This window comes from Podarcis melisellensis (genome assembly GCF_964234715.1).
Source record: "Podarcis melisellensis genome assembly, chromosome: 13".
NCBI lineage: Eukaryota > Metazoa > Chordata > Lepidosauria > Squamata > Lacertidae > Podarcis > Podarcis melisellensis.
Window position 1 is genome coordinate 28,166,573 of NC_138545.1, and position 25,481 is coordinate 28,192,053.

At 44.8% G+C, this 25,481-nt stretch overlaps 1 protein-coding gene across 5 annotated transcripts in view; it reads right to left on the bottom strand.

Moving 5' to 3' along the window:
* KANSL1 (KAT8 regulatory NSL complex subunit 1) overlaps positions 1–22,517 on the bottom strand; it is a 139,871-nt gene extending 117,354 nt beyond the window's left edge. For 2 of the 5 annotated variants that reach the window (XM_081886220.1, XM_081886216.1), the window contains exon 1: positions 4,498–5,260. The gene's annotated coding sequence lies outside the window, so the exon portion shown is untranslated. Of the gene's footprint in view, positions 1–4,497; positions 5,262–18,305; positions 18,424–22,405 lie in introns of those variants that run through there. The other 3 variants (XM_081886217.1, XM_081886219.1, XM_081886218.1) reach the window with 3 other exon arrangements.
* Between the last annotated feature and the right edge of the window lie 2,964 nt (positions 22,518–25,481).

Genomic DNA, 25,481 nt, shown 5'->3' on the forward strand with positions numbered 1-25,481 from the left:
TGACCCGATATATACAATATGTAATTGTTAATTAATAAATTAGGCAAAGCCCTCATCGTCTTCTATATTTTTCAACTGGATCACAGAATAACAAACCAGGAGGGAGTCATGTCGACTATCTTAAGGCCATGTTCAATCCAGAGCCAGAGCACCCTCTGGCTAATTAGTTCCACTGTCAAACTGCTCTTGCCACTGAAGTTTCTCTGATATTCAACCAAAATCTGTCCTTCTGCAACATGACTTTACCCTCTACATGACAGCCCCTGAAACAGCACTGAACAGAAAGCAGCAGGGCCTCCACCCACTGACTCACTCCTACAACAGAGACACCAGACACACAGGCAAAGGGTTCTTGAACCCTTTCCTCTGTTGCCATTCATGCTGGGGAGGCTTGGCAGAGCTCCACGCTTCCTTTGGTTGCTTCACTATCATGTGACTGTGGCCGAGGTATGTAACGAAAAGAAGACTCTCTGTACCAAAGCTTTAGTTTCTGTACACACCAGAGAGGAGGGAGTTAAGGAGCCCTTTGTCCTTATCGTAGCTTGGGAGAAAGTGAACAAGGGGTCGATAGTAAGAAAGGTCGTTGCAACACCAGGTTATGCTTTGGGGGCTGGGCTGGGCTTCCAGGCTGCTAGCTGCCTGACCCTACCATAAAATAGGAGTGAAAAACTTTTAATACACGCATGTTTCTCTTGACAGTTGTCATTGGTTGATTACAAGGGTCTTTCAAATGATTGATTGGTTGATTGAAAGGGCCTTTCAAATGAGATTAAAAACAAGTTGTGAGCAGCAACCTGCATGTACTATTAAGTCGACAGAATTTAACATCTATTCACCATTAGAATTCACCATATATTTCTTTTTAAAAGACCTTTTTATTATATATTGGGCACCCAAGCCTTAACTCTTAAACAGGCATCACATTGTTAACTAATTCTAGTTGGGAAGCCATCTGCTGAGGCAAAAATGAACCCTCTGGCACTTCCAACACGAATTTATTGCTGCTTCAGCTTTTGTGACCAAATCCCACTTTATGTATTTGGCAAAGTAGGCCCTCACTTATTAAAGCTTATGATACAAGAGTGCAATTCTGTATAAAGAATTAAGTTCCGATAAAAGTTCAATGGAACTTATTCCCAGGTAAGTGTGTATGTTTTAAGTTCCAGGGGACTTATGCAGACTATAGTGGAGATACCTAACAGAAGTATAGTTTCTCCAAAATAATTTATTACAAGTCCATGAAAGCAGTAACAGAATTTTATGAATTCAAATAATTCAATTTGCCTATAGAAACAGACTCTCAGCAGATTCCCGTGTACGTAAAAGATTGCTTGTTAAAGGGGGGAATGACACTATCCATGAAACGCATGAATACATGCATTCATAAATACAGTTTTAATAAATAAGAATCCCCTTGCACCCCGAGAACGAGCACTCAATCCTGTTTATCTGCACATTGCCTTCCAGGACTCCTATGGGCTGAGGTCAACTTCTAATTGAAACAAAAAACTTCACACTTCCTCAGATTTCAAGCTCTTAATTTATGTAATGCCACTGTCCTACAACCAACACTATTGTGACATTATGAAATGTAAATAGAGACATTTTAAACCATATATCACACACCATAATACACACATAAAATCCAGCCCAAGCTGTCACTTATTTCACTTTTCCATGCCTTCATTACCTAATTTTCACTATATATTCCCCCATATTGTAGACAAGAACCCAGAGGTGTTTACTGTATCAGGCTTACTTGGTTGGCAGAATTTTTCCTGCTACACTAGATTCTAGCAGAAGTTTAAGTTAAACAGTTTTCAATGACAAGTAAACACCATTTTATTAAATGTCTGACTACAGCAACCACTCACAAATTCCTTTTTTACGACAGCCACTAACTCCAATTGCTGTGCAGCACTAGTCTACACATATTTACTCAGAAGTTGCACTCTGGTAAGTGGGACTTACTCCCTAGTAACTGCCTTTAGGATCACAGCCTTAATGTCTAATCTGTTGATACAGGGGTGTTACAGTATTTTTCCAACAAAGAGTAGTTCTTTTTAAAAGTCATATATTTACCTTACCCCACACAGAGAGAGAAAATTCTATGTAGATCAGTAAGCCACAAGGATTGACTTCTAGAATTTTTGTGAGCCTGTCGCAACCAGAAGTACTCTCCTTCACTTTCACAACATGTTTTAACTTCTAAGGGAGAGCTTTTTACCTAAGCCTTATTTTTAGAATTACGTATCATAGACACAGAGCAAGCATCACATGACATGACGCAACAGCTTGAGAGAAAGAGGCCCAAATTGTTGTCAAATTAACATTCACAACATAACCATAAAAAATGGGAAATGTTATTTCAATTAATTTCATGTGATAAAAAATAGAATTCTGTAGCACTGAACAAGGTTATCATCAAAGTACAGTTACAGTACAGATAACCCCTACTCCCCCCCAAAAAAAACCATATGGGTAACCTTGTTTTTAACTGACACCTCATTTTAAGATGATTCTGCAGCAGACCAGTCAACCAACAGCATCATTATTTACAAAACATTCTTTAATTTGACATCTTTAAGCAAAAAAGTTTAGTGAACTGAAATTGTTTACAGTTTAAGGGGGGGTGGAAACATTCCCGCCAATTCTAAATCATTAGTGATAAAAGGCAGACAAGCAACATCAAATGCCAAATGGCTCACTAAGACAAAACCAAGTTTGTAAATGAAACAGCCACTGTGCAGTTCAAACAAATGGGGGAAGGGGGAGGTATGTTAACATACACTAAGCTGTTACAAGTAAGTTTTAGAGTAAGTACACTGAATAGTGAGATGGTGACAGAAGCCACGTTTACTGGCATAACTATCATACCACTTACTACACGTGACCCTACTCTACACCTCATCTACAGGCCCTATTAAAATAAAGAGGCAAATCCCACGGGTTAAAGATTATGCAAAAGAAGTGTTATGCAATTTGTGCCTGCTTTCTTCAAAACGTATACAAGAGTTTGTTTGACTAGACTGTCCCCACCACCACTAACATGAAAGTCGGATTAGAAACGAACCGACCAAAAGGACAGAGAGAAAGAATAGGGGGAGGGGAAAACAAATTCATTGTTGTTGACCGTAGTAACAAAGCTACCCATACAACAGCAAGCAGTCACCACAACGCGCACACAAAAAAATGACTGCCAACCAGCCACGTGACGGCGAGATCTCCAACACAGGCGCGCGCACACACACATACACAGGCGCACACGCGCAAGATGTTTGAGAATGGAAACTGGGGATGGGTTTAGAAGGCTGTGATGGAACTTCGGGCGCGCCGGCGTTCGAATGCTGGTGAGAAGTAGCAAACTGGAAGGCGTGCATGTTTTATGAATAGGGGGAGGGGGGTAGAGGAGGAGAGACACACTAAACACAAAGAGAAAGAAACTCCAGTTGGGAAGCTCTCTTTTCTTTGCTAAAGGAGGGGGAAGCCTTCAATTTAAAGTGGCGCCATCAGAAACCAGCCTCTCTTCTTCTTCCCCCTCCCCCTCGCTCATGCAATGGAGCCGCAATACTTCGCCTAGGCGCGCACACGCACATACAAACACCAGTCTCAAAAGAGTCGGGCTAGGTTTTTTGTTTAAAGCCACTTAAGCGGGGGGGGGGGCAGAGAGAGAGAGACGCGATTATGGTGGGCATTAAGACAGCTCTTTGACTGTGCAAAGTGCTTTACTCTATTGTAAAGTGAGCACTGCGGGAGTGGTCGTCTCTATTCCCAAACAAAGTCAACCCACCTCCTTTTTCTCGCTTCTCTCCCCCCCCCCACCGTAAAGAGACCGGCTAGAGTGCTCGTATTCTGCCATCCCCCTTTTCCCACACTCAACTATGATCGATTTTAAGGATTGAACGTTCTTTTGCCACCTGATAAAGCGCGATTACACCAAACTGCATGGCTTTTTAAAGCACCGCGGGGGGGGGGCAAGAGAAGGGGAGCTGCATTTTAGGTGCAGGACACCGCAAACGCCTCGGACTGTTGCGAATCCGTAACACGCAACAACAACCAACGACGGCGACGAGAAAGTAGCAGGGCAAAAAATAATAATATTCGTCATGGAGACTTGGGAGCCTGGCTGCGCCTGGCACCGGGGGCTGGAGAAGAAGGAAAGCGGGCAGGGAAGTTTATTATCATCGCTGTTATGCTTAAAGAAGGGGGGGCGGGAGGAGAGGAATAAACATAATTAAATAGAGGGTACATCTTAGGACCAGAAATTAAAAGCAACGGTATAGGAAACATAGGGCAAAGGTGTTGGCGGGGAGAAAGGGGGGGGGGTAAAAATAAGTTGTTTTCTGGCCGCCGAGGGCGCTTCCGAGGGCGCAGCCAGTCAGCCGCGCTAACAAAGGCAGGGAGAGAAGGGCCGAGCAAGGGCAACGGGGAAAGCCAAGCCAAGCCAGCAATGGAGCAAGGCGGGCGAAAGCAAAGCAAGCAGGCGGCGGCACCTACCACGTGATGGAGCCGAGAGCAGAGTCCGGGCGGATCCGGCCCGGTGCAAAAAAAATAAAAAAAATAAAAAGGGCGCAGTTTGCAAACAAGGCGAGTGAAGCCGAGTTCTCTTCACTGCCGCCGCCGCCGCCTCTGCTTCTCCCACCGCCGTAGTCGTCTTCGTCGCCACTGCTTTTCTTTCTCTCTCGCCCGCTCCCCCTTTTTCCCCCCCTTCCTCCCAGCCCCGGCTCCCCTTTCCCTGCCCGCCTGCTCCCTGCTCTCCTGCAGGCAAGGAGGGCGGGCGGGCAGGAAAAGGGCTGGGGAAGGAAGGGATTTGGGGAGGGGGGGAGAAGGTTGTCTCCTCTTTTGCAACCACCCCCACACCCCACACCCCGGAGAAAAAGGAGGAGGAGGAGGAGGAAGAAGAGGCGGCGGCGGGGGAGAAAGAAGGTGCTCCTCTTTCCTCCCCCCAGTGGCGGCGGCGACTGCTGTTGCGGTGCCTCCGCCTCCTCCTCCTACTGCAAAGGAGGGTCTCTCGCTCGCTCGCTCTTCTTCAAAGTGGGGCACAGGGTGCAATAATCTCTGCGGCGCTGCCTTCTCCCCGTCTTCGCCCCCTTTTATCCTGTGCCTTCGCGCCCTACCCTCCGCCCGGGCACGACAGCAGGGCAGCCGCAGCGGGCGCGGAGGTGGCGCTGCCGCCGCTGTTTTTCTGCTGCTAAATTCTGTTCGGGGAAAAAAATGGCGGCCAGGCTCCTTCTCTGCCCTCCTCCTCCTCCCTTTAATCGGAGAATGCACCGGGCAGGCAAGGCAGCGCGAGGCGGGGGGAGGAGGAGGGAAAGCGAAAAGAGGAGGGAGGAGGGGAGGGAAGCGAGAGAGAAAAAAAGAAAGAGCCAGAGAAAGGGAGGCGCGAGCGCCACCGCCGGTTTCCCGAGCGCACTGCGGCCGAGCTTGCAGCCTCTGCAGCTTAAAAAAAAAAAAAGAGGTCTCTTTTTTTTGCGCGCGCGCGAACAAGCGAGCAGACGCGAGTTAAAAAGGCGCGCGCGCGCCTCCCCCGCCCTCCCCGCACACAAGCAAGCGAGCGAGCAGATGAATGGGAGGGCGGCGCGCGACCCACGGAGAGGGCAGGCAGCGGCACGCTCGGAACAAGCTGAGGAGTTAGAAGGGCACGAAAACAGCATTTTGAATATCTCTGGGGTTGGCGAGGTTGAAAGCCAGTCCTGCTGTTTGGCAGAGTGAGGCGGCAGCAGCAGCCGGTTCTGAACTTTCAGGAGAGGCAGGCGAATTGTGGTTAAATATTTTTATATCATATAAATACACGCGCATATTTACTGCTCAGTTGGGAGGAGAGGCGCTTGTGGGATTCTTCTACCTCAGGTGCCAAAGCAGCAGTCTTGGGTACTATACGATCCTCGGCTTGTGTGGGAAAGGGGGCACTATTTTCAGCTCCGCCTCAGGCAACAAAATATATTGGACTGGCCCAGCAAATGTCTTAAATGTTGACCCTTATAAACCTCTAAATGCATGGAGCTCAACTGTACCTTTGTATGTGCAGCACCCAAAAGGCAACTTCAGGAGAACGGCGCATATTCAGAACTGCCCTCCCTTAATTAAGAATTTGAATCAAGGCCTCCAAAACTGTGCTTAATATTCTAACTGCTCAAACACTTTCACAATAGGCAACCATTGTAATAGATAATTTACCTTCCTGCAGGTTATCCTACCACTGTGGTGTTTGCTTTCACTCTGATCGGTTTTACGCTGCACTCTGAAACACCGTACTTTTAAAGCCAGATCCGCAGAAATAGAAGCAACACTGAGGCTTCTTTTCACCCAGTTCTCTGCAACTTAAAATTACTTGGCGTTGATAATTATAAAGCATTTGCACTAAATATGTCTGCCTGCAAAAATAGCATCACAATGCAAGTGCAACACTGGGTTTTCTAATGCAACATTAGTGAGGCTCTGGTATGCCCAAAGCACTTAAAAGGGAGTTGGGTTCAATATGAACTTTGTTAGAGACTTGCAAAGCTGTTAGATTGAAGCTGCTCAACAGAAAACACTGCAAGCTAGCAATAGCCACAGTCAAGACAAGCCATATAAAATGATTGCATTACTTTCAGATATAAAGATAATTGATCTACTGTCCTCTAATGGATTACCGTGAATATGCAAGTGGCTGCTGCTTTGCTCAAATCTTGCCTTCACATCAAGGGTTTTTTTTGCAGCAAAACTAACCATGACCCCTGGTTTGGACTAAGCCTAAAGTTATGGTTTGTTCCTCCCACTCATGGTAGAGGAGGAGGAGCAGAGCAAGAGTATTCACTGTGCCCATGGTAAACTATTAACTATGGTTTAGCATGCTGTGTATACTTGGCCATAGGCAAAGAGTCTAATGAGATGTTAGTCTAGGAAATAATCCTATTGCTCACCTTTGGGATGAGAGCAAATACAGTTTAAATGTATGATTATGAAAATTTATTCACACACCCCAATATTTGAATAATTTCCTCCTCCTATCATTTTATTTAACTCACCTCCCCCGACAACCCTAATAACCCCTTCAGTCCTAATGACCTTGTGCATTGGATGGGAACTATTTGCAGGAAAAATACATTTTTTTATCTTATTTAAAATAATATTATTTTATTTGTTTGTAGAGTCTTCCCCTCATCAAGATTTACCCTCTGATCTGCCGGGCACCATCCCCTGAGTTCCCATACTTCACCTTGTCCATCTCAGGACCTGAACCTTAGGAGACATGACAAGCCTAGAGGAAGCAGCTTCCTTTAAGGAAACTTATGGATCCTTCTGACATCACCCAAGCTGCATGGAAGTCACTGCAGTTTCTGTCATTCATGTGCTACGCTAGCACAGAAGCTCCAGGACATGTGGGAGGGGTCTCCAGCATTACTACTTCCCACTCCCAAGGGACTGGCTGGAATGGCCATCACCTGCACCCCCAGCTTCCAATGTGAAGGCCCCCATTCATTGCAGTTGCTCCTATGCTACTAAGATTGCATCCAAAGGGTCCCTGGTGAGGTCACCAAGGAAGTCAAGTCAGGATTTCCTATCTCACAGCACATACCCTATGCCAGGGGTTCCCAAGCCGTAAATGAAAGAAGTCATGAAAATGCCATGAAAAACCACACAGCATCTAGCACAGCATGATACAATTGTTAAAACTGGCAGAAAAATCAGTGGGTGACCTGCCACAGTGTTTGAAACTCCCATTGTTCTAGGCGCATTTTGCGAATGGGAATTTCATTAGACCAAGCAGTTTCTGAGCTCTAAGCACAGTACTGCTCTGCGCCTGAGATTTCAGATTAAAACTGCAGAGTGGAAGGAAAGGAGGGCCTTTTTTGCCTCCCCACTTCCAGCTACTCTCTGAAGACTGGAGAAGAGACCCTTAAGAACATTAGTGCAGTGGGCAGGGGAAGGACCAGACCATGTGAAAAATGAACATAGTATTTTAGCTACAGTTCATTCATTTTCAACTTTGTATTCTTGTTATAAAAAATGTGCACTTAAACATTCCGTTGTTGAGCCCATAACCAAGGTTTAAGGTGCCATTTAGCTCCTAGACCCTCAGCAGTTCTCAAGTGGCCCATGGCAAACAAAAAAAAAAGTTTGGCAAAAACTGTCCAACACCAAATGGGTTTACACCCTGCAGCACCATTCCTAGGGTCTTTTGATTGTCACTGGGATAGCTCAGTCGGTAGAGCATCAGACTCTTAACCTAAGGGTTGTGAGTTTGATCCTCATGTTGGGCAAAATAGTTCTGCATTGCAGGAGTTTGGACCAAATAACCTTTATGGTCCCTTCCAACTCTACAATTCTATGATTATGAGTTCTTACTACCCTGATGTGGGAGGGATCTGAGCAGGGCTAAATCCTGCTATTTTGGCTGTGCACACCAGAAGTGCACCCTCCCACATCAGCTGGTATCACCCAGTGATGTCAGCTGGCTGACAGGTGTCGTTTGGGGGAAATGGCCTCATGGACTAAACTGATGGACCAAGACTGGCTCCCCACCCCCACCCTGCCATGGGTTAAAAGAGAATCCCCTCTGCTCAGAACACACAAGTTTAAATTAACCGAAAAGCTAATGACCCCCAAACAGAATTACAAGCAGGAAAGAAGCAGGAAAAAGATGTTGGCTCGAACCTTTGGTACTTGCACTAGCTGTTCAAATAGGCAGGTAGGTCATATCAGAGTAACAGGGAGGTGGTTTGGGTTACGGTTAGGTTAAGTCAAAAGTCATTTCTGCTCTTTGGCAGAAAATGCAGCATGAACTCCAGGGAGCACAGCTGGCTAACTCCAAACTGACGACCTGGAACACAACACTTGGTTGCATGTTTATAGAAACATGCTTGCAAAACTGGTGCAATGGGATGCTGCTGCTTGGGGTAAAACAGGTTAACCTGTGGCTGCAACATACACCCCTGCCCATTTGGAAGGCAGGCAGGCAAGTTCTGGGTAAAAGCAAAGCTCTATGAAGGATCTACCATTTAACCTGTTGTATCCCTAATTCTCTGTGACAGCTGTCTTTTTTCCTTCTTGCGCAGTGAATTATTTTTGTGAATTATTGTGACACCCACTGAGATCATAGCTCCCTACATCTTTGCTAGCACACCTTTCAAAGATTCCACCCACCACCCAATGATCTCAACACCTGTCAAGCCATTCATAAGACTGGGGGGTGGGGGCCACCAGCGTCTTTCATTGCATCAAGAGTAGTTCCTGTCACTTCCAAAGCAATTTTACCTTTAGGAAGGGAGGGAGCAAAAAGGTCCTTTCCCCCTCATCTGCTACTATTCACTACCAATTGGTATCATATAGTACAATTGATTTGCTATGTGCATTTTTTATTATTATTATTATTATTATTATTGACTTAAGAAAATTATACACATTTGCTATGTGTATTAATGCCCTTATTGGTCTGGAATTCACAACACCTCTCTGAAGTAGGCGAATGCTATTCCCAGTTTACACTTAAAGAACTGAGGTTGAAAAACTTAACCCAAGCAAATACAGGCTAAATGTAGGTTTTACAACTCTCCATTTACACCTCAGCAACTCTCTTTCATTTATGCAGAAGGAGAAAGGGGTAAGATATTCCTCCTGGCGCCCCAAAGAGTTTACTAGAGCATGCATGAGCAACACGAGAGGTATTTATTCTACATCTGGGTATCTGTAGCCAGCTACATCCCTAGCTTAGACTACCACAGTGCATTCTACATGGGGCTACCTTTGAAGACCACACCAAAACTGCAGTTCTTCCAAATTACAGCAGAGGGGATACTGACTGGGACCCGTTAGGTGCTGTGTATCTCACTGACTGGCAAAAGATGTATTTTCAAGCATGATTCATGATAGCAGTCGCCTTTGTCTTTCTTCCCTTGTGTTAACAGCCTGGACATGCTTAAATATAAGGACCTGACTATGAGACGCTTCAGATGTGAGACAGGTGGTAACTGGGGAGCAGAACCTTTTCTGGCACCCCTATTCTAGACCCGCTTCCCCAAGAAGACCTTCCTGTCACTCACTCATGGTAACTTCTCAGTGAAAGATGAAGAGCTTGCTCATTTTCGCAGCTCCTTTAGATGTTTCAGTTTTTCACTTGCTGCCTTCACTGAAGGCAGCCCTTTTAAGGGAAGTTTTCTTATGTTTTTGTATATGCTGGAAACTGCCCACCAGCTGCCCACAGTGGCTGGAGCAGCTCAGTAACATGGTGGGGTACATATAATAAAATTATTCTCATTATTAAGATCGCTTGCTATGCTGCTGGTTGAAACCAGTTTTTTTTGCTACTGCTGTTTATACATCATTGGAGTCTTCAGACTTCAGGATAATATGGCAGCAATAAATACTATAGCTCTAACATTTCTCCAGTGAAAATAGGGACATGCTATTCAACAACAACAACAATTATATAATTAAACATTTTAAAACCTTCCCAAGAAACACAATTTAACGGGTTCCGAGTAAACATGCATAGGATTGTGCTGCCAAAGCAGGCCTATTTATTGAGGCTTAATTACCATTCAACCTCAATAACTTACATGAGGTTCCTGCAATTACAATTCTAAAATGTGCAGAACTGTGGTTTTTTGGAGGGGGGGGCAATGAGCTAGCACTGTATTCCTAGCCTGTTCTGGAGCTTCCAGCAGCATAGCTCCATAAGACCCAGGGCTAGAAACTTGATAGCTTTATAGATCTCTTTGAAGTGCACAGTCCTGATTCTGACTTTAAACGGTTTAGGTTGTGAAAACACTGCAGCTTGTGCCCTCTGTTTCCTCCACACCCATTTGGATTTTTGTTTTGTTTTGTTTAATACTATTCTGTTTGAACAAGGGCAGCTTTGTGAAGAAACCAAGATTCTGTTAGATAGGGAGGGGTCTGAGCAAAAAGCAAATGTCCTGTTTAGATAAGGGACAGCCTATGAGCCGAGCATAGATATATAAGGTGTTTTGAAACAGGCTCATTATTCTATAAAGGGCAACAAACACACAGAGTTTTCTAATAAGCAATGTGCAAGGGAGGAGTGTGTGGAAAAGGAAGTGACTGGGGCGGGGGGGGGCCACCACTCACGGACAGAGCACGTGCTTTGCATGCAGAAGGTCTCCAAGCAGCCCAGTATTGGGAAGTTTTTAATGTTTGATGTTTTATTATGTTTTTATATGTGTTGAAAGCTGCCCAGAGTGGCTGGGGAAACCCAGTCAGACGGGCGGCATATTATTATTATTATTATTATTATTATTATTATTATTATTATCATCCCAAATCCTGGCAAGGTTCTCCACCCAAATCTATTGCCCATTTCCTGCCCCATTGATGTTAGGACAGGGTGGGAATCTCCAAGTTGCAACATGAAAACCCTATTGCCTTCACTCTGAACTGTAACATGAAGTATTGAAAGTATTGTCCACCGTGTGAAATGTAGACATTTAAAGAAAATAAAAGTGTACATATTTAGGCACTGTTTGTGAACAATTTTGCAGAACTAGAGGCAGGCAGAAGTAGGGGATCGCTCCCATCTCTGTCCACCTCTCCCCAGTGGCATAGGAAATGGGGTGCGGGGAGGTGCAGTCCACCCCGGGTGCCAACACTGAGGAGGGGTGTCAAAATGGCAAAAACATGTGTTTTTGAAAAAAAAACTCCTCCACCCACCGCATACCCCTGCCTACACCACTGCAGGAACACTCTCCCCTCGAGCGATTTCCAGAAACCAGAAGCATTGCTGCCTGCAACTTTGCAGGCAGAGCACAGTTATGGCTAGTAGCCTTTGACAGCCCTCTCCTCCATGAATCTGCCTAATCCAGAGGCGTGGCTAGGTGAGGCGGGGGGGGGGCACTGGACGTCACACCGCAGGGGCTGCAGCGTGCCTGAGCCACATGTCTCTCCTGAGGGGGAGGTGGCGGACGGACTGCCTGCAAGCTCCGCGCTGCTTTTTTGAGCAGCGCGGGGCTTGTGTCTGCCCACCACTTCAGCCACCCTACAGCTGAAGGGGAGGCTGCGGAGAGACTCCACGCAGCGCGTCCTGCCTTGGCTCACCCCGCCTCCATGGGTAGCTTGCCCCGCCCCCATGGGCGGCTCACTCTGCCCCCAACTGCAGGACGCGCACAATGCCCCGGGCACCCAAGCGGCTAGCTATGCCACTGCCTCTCCCCACTGCGGTTTAACTGGTATCTGGGAGTCCCTGTATCCAATGCTGACAGTTGAAGAGGCCATTTTAGAGGAAAGGAAGTTAAGGGAAGCATGATAAAAGGCTACACCAACACAGCCTCTATGCACGCAGAACAGGGCTACACAATGCAGCTTCCCCTCCGCCAAACTGCTTAAGAAAACTACAATTCAGGAGAAGCGGGGAGTAAAGATTATGTGAACCAGACACGTTAGTATAAATGTGGAGTGCACCTGATGTTGCGAAACAGTTAAACAGTTAATGCTGATGTTTTTGTATTCCTGTGTTGGGGGGGAGCCTGCTGGCATATGTGGCAATAAGTATGACAACTAAATAATAAAAAGTGTATTTTAAAAATATACACAACAGGTAGAAGATCATCTGTATTCACTACAGCAACACCTATCACCTTCTGGCTGCAAAAGAGTCCTTCCTTGCAACACCTTATGTAGGCCCAATAATAAAGAGGCAATCACCTTAAACCAATTTGAGTGCATATCATATGCTGGAGCTGATAGAAGCGACAGCATGTTCCTGCTCTGCTCAACACCACAGATTGCAGTGCTTCAGACAGCCACAAGGCGGCATAGCTACCCCTTGAGCACCTCCCAATCCTTTTCCCTAATGCAAGTTAGCAGCCACTCTGCAAGTGAAGGTGAGGAAGGGAAACAATGCTGTCAGTCACTGCAAGGCCTGCTGGGAAGTGTAGTTCACTATTTAGATCATGCGACTCCATCAGTTTGCACAGGCTCTATCGCCGCCGCCAGGGCAAACACGACAACTACTTTCATATGCATGTACGCAGTAGGGGATCCTAAAATGTCGCCTGGCTTAAATTTAACGGAGCTGTATTTTTAGTACAACTGTAGTCAGTGAACATTTTAAGCACTGCCCACTGAATATACTCTCATGAGTATACAAGACAAAGAAAAAGACAATTAACTGAAGATTGTTTTATATAAAAAAACCTCATATACAGTTTTATATTAAAGAAACATATTATTGAGTATTAGTAGTTCTCAAAAATACATGTTTAAAATTAAGCTGCAATTACACTCTGCAATTACACTCCCCTCGGGACGGGCTCTTGTACCTGAGAACCAGGATCCGAATTTCTAAGTAAGTAAAATAAATACAGTATATAGAGCTTTAAATAGTGTGCATTGAATTGTGGGGTCTCTGCTTCATTTTCTCTGTGCTAGTTTTGTTCAACAGACGCACTGAGTATAACTTAATTGGATGCAACCAGAGTAGGCACATTGAAATTAATGACCCCAAGTTAGTAGTCTCCATTAATTTCAATGGGTCTACTCTGAGTATGATTAACACACTACAATCCATTCTCTCTCTCACTTCACACAGAGGCAACTTCAGTACCATCCTTTGCGATTTTAGGTTTTGAAGCTGTGTGTATCCCTGCTCAACCTATCTCCCAAGTTTCCTCCAGACGAACTGGTTATTTAGCATTCATCTTGATTTGCTTGCACAGACTATGTCCTGTCTTTATTGAGCAATTGTTCTGATTTGTTTCCTGGACTGTTATATGAAAATGAGCATTTATTCTGCATTCATCCTCACTTGCCTGCGGATCTTTACATCCCTTCGCATTAATCATTTGTTCACCCTGAACTTTTCATTGCATTTCCCTGTCACCTTCAAAACGGCAAAAGGTCAGCTGTTGTTTTTGTTAAAGTAGATCAGTTATGCTAGGGCAGGGGTCCCAAGCAGCCCATGGGGGTTGTTTAACCGGCCCACGAGTCGCCCCCGAACTGAGCCATCCGCTCAGCAAGGCCCCACACACTGCGCTAAACCAGTGCAGTGTGGCACGGGACTCGCTTCCGCAGCACCAGAAACCGTGTCTGCGCTGACGCTGGAAATCACATCTGCATAGAAGCAGATGCCAGAAATCGCGGGTGCACGTGCAATCTGGCGCATGGTGGGATCTCTGCTGTAGTGAACCGGCCCAGGTGAGGTAAACCTTGCCGACCCCTGTGCTAGAGCAACAAACCTGAGGTTTCAGTACGGATTGAATCCCTCCTGCAAAATAATGACAGCCAGCAGGAACCCTTAGTCTTCCGCTTCTTCTTCTGGGCTATGCACTTATGGGAGACAACATACACACTCCCATTTTCCAATTTCATCTCAACAATGAATAGACTTCTCAGGACTCTCAGCAAGGAAGGAAGTAAAGTCTTGTCAGCGTAACCTCTGCTATCAGGACCTTTCTATGTAAAACGTAATTATGGACATTTGTTATAGTGATGGTGTGCAAACATGCCCCTCCTCAGAAGAGAAAGCCCCAAGGCAGTTCCAGATGCCAACCTATGAAGCATCCCTAGAAAATATTTTATTTTTCCTATGGAACACTGGGATTTGGGGGCAGGGGAAGACAGCAGAGTTAGTTATAAAGTGTTTTTAGATATGCTGTAAGCCGCCCAGAGTGGCTGGGGAAGCCAAGCCAGATGGGTGGGGTATAAAACAATAATAATAATAAATTTTATTTTATTTTATTATTCAATTCTATTTTTTTATTTTTACAAAGGAAACATTCCATAATAAGCAAAGCAGAAACAACACAGTTTGAAAAGGATGGAAGGAAGGGTGGATATGTCCTTTGAAGAGAACTATAAAAGAACCGTTTGTGATTTCATTTTGTCTTTTGGGGCAAGATTTCTCTGCACAGATAGGGTGCAGAGTATAGTGGGCACCACACTACAAAGCTGGGATGGTTTTAAGGCAGGGAGCCAGACCAGTGATTTTATACACACACACATTCAAGCTGTCTCAGAACAGCCATGGAATTTCGTTGCGTGCCGATTAATAGGTGCAAAACAGACATGTCTGTTACGTGAAAGATGTCATTTCCAAACGTGTAAAAGACGAAACATGCAGTTCAGATAGAAAGCATCTGCCCACAGGTGAACAAAGAACACCACAGGAAGTTTGGATGAAACTGTACACCCACCTCCCTTCATGACCTCCAATCCCTTTACGAGGACCATACAGGCACATTTAAAGTTGCATTTCTGCCTTTCATTGATGGGCACTAACAGCGGGAGACACGCCTTAGGGGAGTTGGCGCATCTCTCAAGCAGTTACTTAGTTTCCCCACTTTCCATGCTGTGAGGAAACTAGCTATGAAAACAAGGATGATGAGCTGATGATATTCAGAGGTCAGAAATGGCACCGGAAGCAAGATGGAGAACCATTGTCCGCGTTATGAAAAGAGACAGCATGACAGAGCAAGGAGGTTGTTAAGCATACAGGAGCTCAATGACCCTTTTCAAACCTGAAAACAGAAACAGCCACTTCTGGTGAGGGTGAGAGGGATGCTTAACCCTTTCCCCACTCCAAATGGTGCTTGAGAGCGCCACAAAGCTTTCCAAGTGATGGTAGCCTTAAACCACTCACTATTTCTGTGTCTAGCCTACTTTATAGAATTGCTGCAAGACTAAAATGCTTTTCTGAACTCCGTGAAAAATGATCCAAGAGTAGGACAGCAGGCAATGCTGTTAAAAAAAAAACTACAGGCGGCTGATTTCAAGTTAAATACTAGAAGGAAACCTGCTAGCCGTAACATCCGCAGCCAGAAAACACCTTTATTAGCATGCTTTAACTAACAAGTTGCTCAGTAATCAAACAACCTGGAAAGTGAGGCTATGGGGTTTCTTTTTTTGGAGCTTTTCAATTAAACACTAGACAGGCATCTGTCAGGAACTCTTTAGGTTTATGACAGTCTTCATGAAGAAACCAGACTAGACTACGTAACTCTCTGTAGAAGCTTCTACTTTGTCAACATGTTGGATTAGTCCCCTCTGTGCCAACATTTTAGCACATCCAGCACTTCACTCTAGCAAGTGTAATCTATGTGGAGAAGTAGATTGCTACTGGCAGATTAACTATCTGTCAACCTAGTCTGGATGCACAGAATACTGCAGCGTCAATGGAGGGGGGGGGGAAGAGAGCTTTCAGCAACTCCTGAACGCCAAACCTAAGGGTAGCCAACAGTCCCTTCCAGATGTAATTCCCATCATCCCTGACCATTGAACATGCTGGCCAGGGCTGATGGGACTCCAGCAACTGCTAGAGAACATCACATTGGCTACCCCTATGTGCATTAGACATTCTTTATCCACAACTGCACGCTCTCTTTATTCTATAATCGGAACTATGGTAGCAAACAGGTTGGAGGCAATGCACTTTGGGTATGCATATAGACAGTGCTCAGTAAGATAATTCGTCAACTTTAAGTTCATTTAGTGTATTCCAGGTCTTTAGCTGTAGTGAAAAAACAAAAATAATGGAACAGAACAAAACACTAGTGGAGAAAGACATTTTGGAAAGCGCAGCATGCACTCCAGGTACCGTCTCTCTCAACTGCTCTGCTTACGAATGGCCCAGTGCTAACTTAGCAAAGTGGCAGCATGTGGAAGTGTGTTGTGCTACACATTCATGTCAGAAGTCAAGTTATCTTGTTTCTCCCAACAGCGTACTGCCCAAGAACTTTTAAGACCACCAGGTTATTTGTTTAAAGGGGAAAGACCCCTCTCAAGAGAGACAGAAATAAACACTGGCTCAAACCAAAGGCCAGACCATAGTGTGAAACAGCAGGTGGCAATCCAATTCCCAAGACAAGGTGCACAGTACTCAAAAGGGCAGCCAAGTTATTTTGTTAGAAAAGTCTCAAAAGCAACCTCTACACACTTCCTGACAGTGAAAATTAGTTAACAAATGCTAACAATTTCATGACGCCAAAAATCAGCTGCCTTTCAGCAGCCACCTCACTCAGCACAACTCCAACAAAGACCACTTACCACTCTCTGAGTACTTACTAGTGCCATTTTATGAAATTCATGAAATAAATTTGTTTGTTTGTGGACCAGGGCTAAATCCATTTGAAATTAATTTTATTCCACCCAACGCATTTTCTTACTTGCATTTTCATTTGTCAACTATCTCTGCTGTTTGCATTTTGCTCGTTTCACATTTCTGCACAAAGAGAACATTCCAGTTCTTGCCTTCTACAGCATATGCACATTTTACCTGGCTTGGTAATATTTATTTAAAATAGAGGGCAGGGGATATACCAGAGTTTGTGAATTCAAGCTACAAGTTTGCATCCAAAATGTCAGTTCTGTAAAACACAGAACTTTGCTATGTGTGTGTGAATGGCACCAAAACTATTACAAGATCAAAAGTAGCCATTATCACATGGTCTCATTGAGTGCAAGGTGAGAAAAGCATTTTGTGTGAACACAATGTTGTAGTGCACACAACTCAGAGGAAGGTACCACAAGTCTTAAACTAGGAATACAGAAAAACAGAATTCTCTAACACCGCCTCCATACAATATGCAGTTCAATCAAAAAACACAAATAACAAGCTGCTTCTTATGAGAATGGACTCTCCAAATGGACAAAAACAATGTATAATTTGTTAAAAGATTGAAACTTCGGGCTTCCACCATGCAACTGGTTCCCTGATGCAGGGCTGAGGAATATGTGGAGGCCACCAGATGTTGTTAGGATTACAATTTCCATCATCCCTGGCCACTGGCAATGCTGCTTGGGCCTGATGAAAATTCGAGTCCAACAACACCTGGAAGGCACTAGGACTGCCCTAATGCAAGGGGTGGGAAGGCTATAGAGAAAGGCAATATAATAATAATAATAATAATAATAATAATAATAATAATAATAATAATAATAATAGTCTTTCTGCAACTTATGCATGACATGGAAAGGTTCCAGAACAGAGACAACAGGAATGACCAGATGAATAATCTTTCAGCTGGTGGTGTGCTTCTGAAAAAAACAAATTTTCAACACTTGACTTCTGCAACATGTGGGGTGAAAGAAAAGTGATCTAACCACCTAAACCAGATTAGAAAATATTTCCTGGGCATTAACCAACATCAGTAAAGAATGAATCGTATTATATTTTCCTGTTAAATAGTTGTAGTGTTGACTGGAAAAAGACTTGCAGACCATCACTCTCCTCTAGCAGGAGATAGCACTGCAAATGTATCTCACTTTGACAACTGAATCCAAACAGCTTTGAGGGCTGCACCCAGATTCAAACTAACCTCTTCTGAACTCCACCCCCCCACACACACACACTATTGACAAACATAAAATCTTACCTTATAGCACACTGTGGCAGAATCCATAGTGTCCAAGAGTGATGTGGAATCCCGTAATCAAGGAGTTTCTTTAACGCTGTAAGATCTCTCTTATTTTGAGAAAGAAGGAAACTGGCGCCTGCAACAAAATGAATATAACAATAGAAATAAATGGGACACATAAAGTATACATGACTGTATCTAGCATATGAGAGAGCAGGAGGGGAAAGGAGGGCAAAATTGGAGAAGATGGGAAGAAATGGACACACACTATACTGCTAAAATTCTGATGGGGTTTTTCCAGAATATTTTCCCTAGTTTTGCAAACAATAATTCAGTAAGCAATTGTCCTTCCCCTCCTCCACTTGCTTGCTAGCCAACCAATCAGCAGTTGTGCTTTCCAGCAACCCTGGGGTGGGAAACCTGTGGCTCTCCAGATGTTGTTGGACTACTACAACTCCCATAATTCCCCGCCCATTGGTCATACTGGTTGACGGCTGATGGGAGATGAAGTCCTGCAGGAACCTATCTGAAAGCTAATGCAGCAAGCCAAGAATTTGTTAGGATGTTGCTGAGGATTGCTTGGGAAGTCTGAAAAAATTACTGTAAGATAAAATGTTTATAGTGTACTGTTTAAACTGAAAATGCATGTGCATGTGTGTGTGGAACGTATCTTAAAGCTGTGTGAAACCATACTCCATCCTTTGTTTGCAACCCCAAACTACAGCACACAGTTATATAATGGCTACACACACAGCTATGCTCATCTCTGTCTTTTGCATCAAGTGGACAAGCAGGGAACTAGGATGCAATTGCCTTTTGCCAATGGTCTGCTCTTTATGGGGAAATTTTTACTCACTACAAACAAGTGGGAAATTATGAGGTCCAGCGTCAATGGCCTTCTGGCGGTTCCCTCATTGCGAGAATCAAAGCTACAGGGAACTAGGCAGAGGGCCTTCTCAGTAGTGGCGCCCGCCCTGTGGAACGCCCTCCCATCAGATGTCAAAGCGATAAACAACTACCTGACATTCAGAAGACATCTTAAAGCAGCCCTGTTCAGGGAAGTTTTTAATGTGTGACATTTTAGTGTATTTTTGGTCTCTGTGGAAGCCGCCCAGAGTGGATGGGGAAACCCAGCCAGATGGGCGGGGTACAAATTATTATTATTATTATTATTATTATTATTATTATTATTATTATTATACAAGTGATCTCATAAACACTGGTGGAATGCTGGTGTAACAAGGGGATTAGGATACATTAATCATATAATGCCCTTACTGAAAATGAAAATAAATGTTTCGTTAATTAAGAAAAAGACAAAAGACGAAAACACTGTTGTAGAAATATACAGCAGCAGCTGCAACCTTCACTTCTGTAGTGCCTAGCCCATACACCGATCTTATTGGAGTAAGGCACAGCAGTTACTTATGCATTACCCATTGTTATCCCCACCCAAAATACAACCTGGGTGCCAGATGTGTGCACAGAAAAATGTTTACACACAGAGTTAGTGTGCTAGCTTAGAAGGAGGTGGGTTTGGAATATGATGTTTAAAATGCCATGTTGAATTAAAAGAAGAGTTAACATATACTTAAAATAAGAAGACTCCACACCCCACTCTAAGTTGTGGCATTCAGGAAACTTCCAAACATTTGTCAACCAAATCCCATGAAACTCACAACAGCTTATTGTTGCCCTATCTTGCTGCTGCTCCCCCCAGATCATTCACACTACCAATAACAGATTGATTAAAGTGAAGTTTTAATTGCAAATAAAAAAGAATCCCAACTGATATAGCTAACAATACATAGTTATGAATTTTTGAGGGACCTATTGCCGCATAGACAAAGCAGAAGCTTCCTCCATATAGCAAAATTTATAACTATAGTTTTATTTCCAGATTGTATCCAAAACTAAGCTTTCCGAGCAAACTACTATTTTTCTTTAAATGGTAGGAACCATGCACAACTGAAATTGACACTGCTCAGCTGAAAGCAATATCCATGTTTTTAAAATCCGACACTTCCACACTTCTGATGTGTCTTGAATTTGCTCCTGGTTGTTTTTTGTTTTTGTAAAACATTTTTGTTCAAATCAGCAACCTTTTATATTCCATAAAATTTAATTTTAAAAGTTAATGTCGAAGATCATCTACCCTTCTGACCATAAAGGGTTGCAGCTCTTGTTTGTGAAAATTTCATACTTGGGAAGACACTGCTTTGTACTCCACTGAATTTGTTAAAATTCATAGCCCGCCTTGCAATGAAAGGTGCCCAAAGCAACTAACAACAATAAAATCCACAATGGAAAATAAACTTTTGCTATTCAGCTAAGTGCCTATATCATTAAATATTTCCCAGCGTCCAGGGATTATTTAAATGATAAAGAAAATCCAAAGGCTTACTAAGATTATAGAATATTACAAAATCTTGGATTGGCAGCCTTAAGATTTATTTGTAGTAAGCAAACATGCCTACAAAACTTTTGTTTCCTTTTATAAGGAAGACAGTTCACCAGGGAAGTTGCAACAGATCAGCTGTAAAAGAGCAGTATCAGTCCACATTACTAGTACAGTATTCCATATTACAGGTATTTGCAGGTGTGATAGGAGAGAATTTCGCCACCCACCCAAAAGTCAGGTGTCCAGTTTCTATACACCAGAGCAGATGCAGCTCTAAGGTACATGTAACATTTCAGAGAGGTTTAAAAAAATTCTGAAACAAAACCCTACTTTTGCAAGTTCTTCTGACTACTCAGAAACTACCAATCTTACAAGTTCTTCTTCACTCTGGCTGTGAATGCTTTTGCGCTCAAAGGAAGTGTGCCTGTGTGCTCTCATATTGTTTCAGGTGAAACAATGAGGAATCCAAAACATGTTAGCACCCAATAAAAACCCCTCAAGGGATTAATCACCTTAAAAATTCAGAGCAACTGGCTTCTCCTTGGGTGCTACAATGTTTCTTTCTGCAAGGCACAATCTGTTGCAATAGAAGGGGGCAAGGAGGCGGTATTCCCCTGACCCTTCCTCCAAAAATGTGTGTGTGTGTCCTTTGGGTGGTGGGGAGGGGGGCTAAATTAATTCCTTTAGTTTCTTAGTCCAAATTTGTTTTACGGTGGAATTCTGAATTTCACTGGAATTTATTAGACTGAACTACCACAACTATCTTTAATGTTTAAGCTCCACCTTCCCCCCAAAACCCAATGCTTCTGTCTGCACAAACACAAAATTCCATCACTGCACATCACTGCACATTTGAGGGAATGGTAAGAAGACATTTAAAGTGAAGAACATTGGAGGTTACCCTGTGATGAGGGGTCCATAGGCTGAGATCAGACTTGCTGTCTATCTACCTCAGTATTAACTACTACATTGACTGGCAGTAGCTCTCCAAGAAAAGACGGCAGTCCTTCCCAACCCTACCTGGAGATGCCAGCGATCGAACCTGAGACCTTCTGCATGCAAAGCAGATGTTCTACCACTGAGCATCTGCCATTTCCCTATGCCACATTCCCCTTGCTTTTAAGATTAAAAAAAAAATTATAATACTTTTTGTGATGCTTCTCCTACTTCCACAATTTCCTAGAAATGCTCCCCCACCCCCCACTCCACCTAGGACCACAACTTTCAAGTAGCTCTTATTGCCAAATGGCAACTATACTCATTAAAATTCATTAAAGACACCCAGATTCTTTCTTTCATTTTCTTTCGAAGGGGTTTCCGAGTTCCCTGACAATCCGCAACAGCTCCAGCATAAGTTCCAAAAGGAGAGGCATCAGGTTCCAACCCCACCAAGACGCTGCACTCTCTGGCCCCAGAGCCCCCAGACCCAGACCTGTAAGAGGAAGGCTGCCCTTGTTCAGTGGCAAAGGAAAACCAGTGAAAATAATAATAATAATAATAATTAAAAAATCTCACATTTTTCCAGGACTGAAGGCCAGCAGGGCAAGACTCTGGGACAGACCCTGATTCAAACCCAGCCTGGCCCAGGCCACAAGGAAACCGCCTCCTGAAACTGCTCAGATCCCAACAGGGGCCCAGCAGATAACAGGGAGGTCAGGTCCCTCAGTCTGGCCTGCTTTGAGTAGCCAGTTGCCTACATAGGTATATATATATACACCGTATATACACCCCGCTGTTACGTGGGGCAGAATGGACGGGCGGGTGGGCACAGAGGCTGATCGGGATCCTTCAGCTACTCCTCGCAACGCACTTGGAAAGTTGCTTACACTGCGCCTTATCCCACGGGCCAAATGCACTTCTGTGGGGTCCGGAGTGAGTGGCGGCGTTGAGGTGGTGGTGGTGGGGAGAGAGGTCGCACCATTATAACCATGCCCACCACTGCCCCTCTCCCCCAACCCCCCCCCAAAAAACCCCACATCCTCTCCTTCCCCCCCCCCCATGGCCTGCCTCGGAGTAGTTGCAAGGGCTAGAGGGCTGCGCACTCCGCCTCTCACTCCCCATTTTCTCTTCCTGCCCGCTCAAAGTTGCAGGCGCGGGGCTCCCACCAGCCACTTGGCCCTGCGCTCTGTGGACGGGGCGGAGTGTGCATGCCCGCGCGTGGATGCGAGAAGAACTCGCGCGGGGAGGGAGGGGGTCCCCCACCTCCCCCTCCCCAATCTCTCTCTCCCCCCCTCCCCTCTCCTCCCTCAGCTACATTCCTCCTCCTGCTTCTCCACCCGGTAGCATGCATCTGCAACGTCACGCCCCCACCCCCTCTGCCCCCCCAACTTCCTCCCATCCCCGCCTGCTCACCTGCGCCCCCCACACCCGCTGCGCCCCCTTCACGCACCCCCCCTCTTGAATTTGGGGCTCCCCGGTGTTTTTCCTCGCACGGCCGTCGGAAGCTGCTCGCAGACCCCCCTCAGCAACCTACCTGCACAGCTCAACCAGCCTTGAAGTGGAAGGGTGGGTGGGAAGTCTTCCGCCCTCCTCCGTTCTCATTGGCCGCGAGGAGGACCTGGGCGGGTGTGGTTGGAGGAAGGAGCGTCAGTCAGGGGCGGAGGGGTGGGGCTGGAGGACGGGATTGATGCTGATACCTCGGGTTTTTTTATCCCTCCCTTTGCTTGTGTTTCCCGGAGATGTTGGGAAGGGAAAGGGAGAGATGTAGAAATTGGGGGGGGGGGCTTCATCCTCTTCCTCCCCACATTAAACCACATTCCCCCCACACGAATGCACACTATACCACAGTTATTTGCATCTGCCCCCCCCCAACTCTCTCTCTTGAGAGCAGCTGGAGGAGCCCACACTGAATGCAACAGTCCACACACAGGAGGAATTCCAATAGGCGAAGCCTGTGCAACTATTCTGTCAGATAGGCGGGGGGGGGGAGGATCGGAGGCAGGAAAGAGGGCGGCGTATATTGCCCCTGAAGAAAACAAAATAATAATAATAATGTTCCTTAAGGCTGTTATGGGGTCCCCTTGTTTGGGGCTTTGCAATTAAAGGCCTCCCGGAAACAAAACCCCCCAAAAATTAAAAGCTTCACTGGAGAAATGTTGCATATTCCGTCACTGCGCTCCAGCAGGGCCCAAAGAGAGGAAGTGGAGAGGAATGGGGTTTGGGTGCGATTTGCAACTAAAGCTCGGGGGTCTTCTCCAACCTCTTAAGGAGAAGGCATTGTGGGTGGGGGAGGCGAGCAGAAAGATTTGTGATGGGTGTATGTCTCGCTGGCAAGGATCCTAGTTTTGGTTTGGCCTGCCTTGAGTGTGTCTCCCCCCCCCCCCAAAAAAAAAGCTGGAAAGGTGATGGATATTCCTTTTGTTATTATTATGTTTGTTTTTTAATCAGCTTACACTTTGTTTTTTTAAAGAAAACTGTTGCTAGGTGATCTGCAAGCCAACGAGGATATGTAAAGACTGTCAGCTTTCTCAAGGTGTGTACCCAAGGCATAAAGAAAGAAAGAAATGCTTGAGGCACACTGTTCAATGTTCTCTCGTGCCATATTTTTTTATATATAAAAAGATTTAAAATGCAATGTGTTGACTTGTCGTCCACACAAGATTTTAATTTAAATGTCGGAACGTGCAAGTTCACCTGATCTGAAAGCAGCATGTATGCATGTAGATTCACAGTGAGTAGAGCTCGAAGCTGGAACAGAGGGAGCCACAGAAACCTTATTGTAGATAGAAGGCAAGTAGTTTGACAGTTCGTTTCTCCCATTGCTTGAAATCAGATTATTTGGAGGGGGAGTGTAGCACAGCTTTATAAAAAAACCCCACAAAATTTGCTAGCCTCCAAAATATATATGCACCTGCTAAGGAACCAGAGGTCTGCATTGCCATCTTGGCTGCAAAGGAGGGAAAGTCTCCTCTTCTGCATCCACAATGAACACTTGGACCATTAACTTTTTAGCAACTTACTTTTAAAAAATTGCCTTCTAGTAGGAAAAAATTACTTTCTCTGCAGCTAGCATGGAGACCAAGCAGGCTCCCAAAGAAAGAATCCATCCTTCTATCAGCTCATCTTTCCTCCGCCATGTGCATGGAATTCTTGGTCACCTATGCTTACCAAGTAAGTTGTTCGATACAAAGCTAGGATGAATTAACATCTGCCAACGTATAGCAGATTCATAAGTAGACACCTGTTTCAGAATAGGGAGTTAATTCAGTCACTAAATTGAGATGGTTTATTCTTATTGTGTTTAACATAGCTACCTAGCAACACAGAGTTCCTGTGTGAACATCATCCATTTAAAGCACACACCCTCAAAGAATCCTGGGAGCAGTAGTTTGATAAGGGTGCTCAGAATTGTAGCTTTTTGAGAGGTAAACTGCAATTCCCAGTATTCTTTCAGGGAAGCAATGTGCTTTAAATATTATTGAAATACTATACTGAGGAGTGTTGCTTGGTACTTTCAAGACTTGGGGTAAACGCCAGTGACATATAATTACCTCTGGGCAAATTAGGGTGGTATGTAGGTGGCTTGGTCATGTCTACAGAATGGAAGATGGCAGGATCCCCAAGGACTTGCTCTATGGCAGCCTTTCTCAACCTGTGGGTCCCCAAATGTTGTTGGACTACAACTCCCATCGCCCCTAGCTAGCAAGGCCAGAGCTCAGGGATGATGGGAGTTGTAGTCCAACAACATCTGGGGACCCACAGGTTGAGAACCACTGCTCTATGGGGAGCTGGCTTCAGGCACCAGGCCCGTTGGGCAGACCAACTCTGCGCTACAAAGATGTTTGCAAACTTGA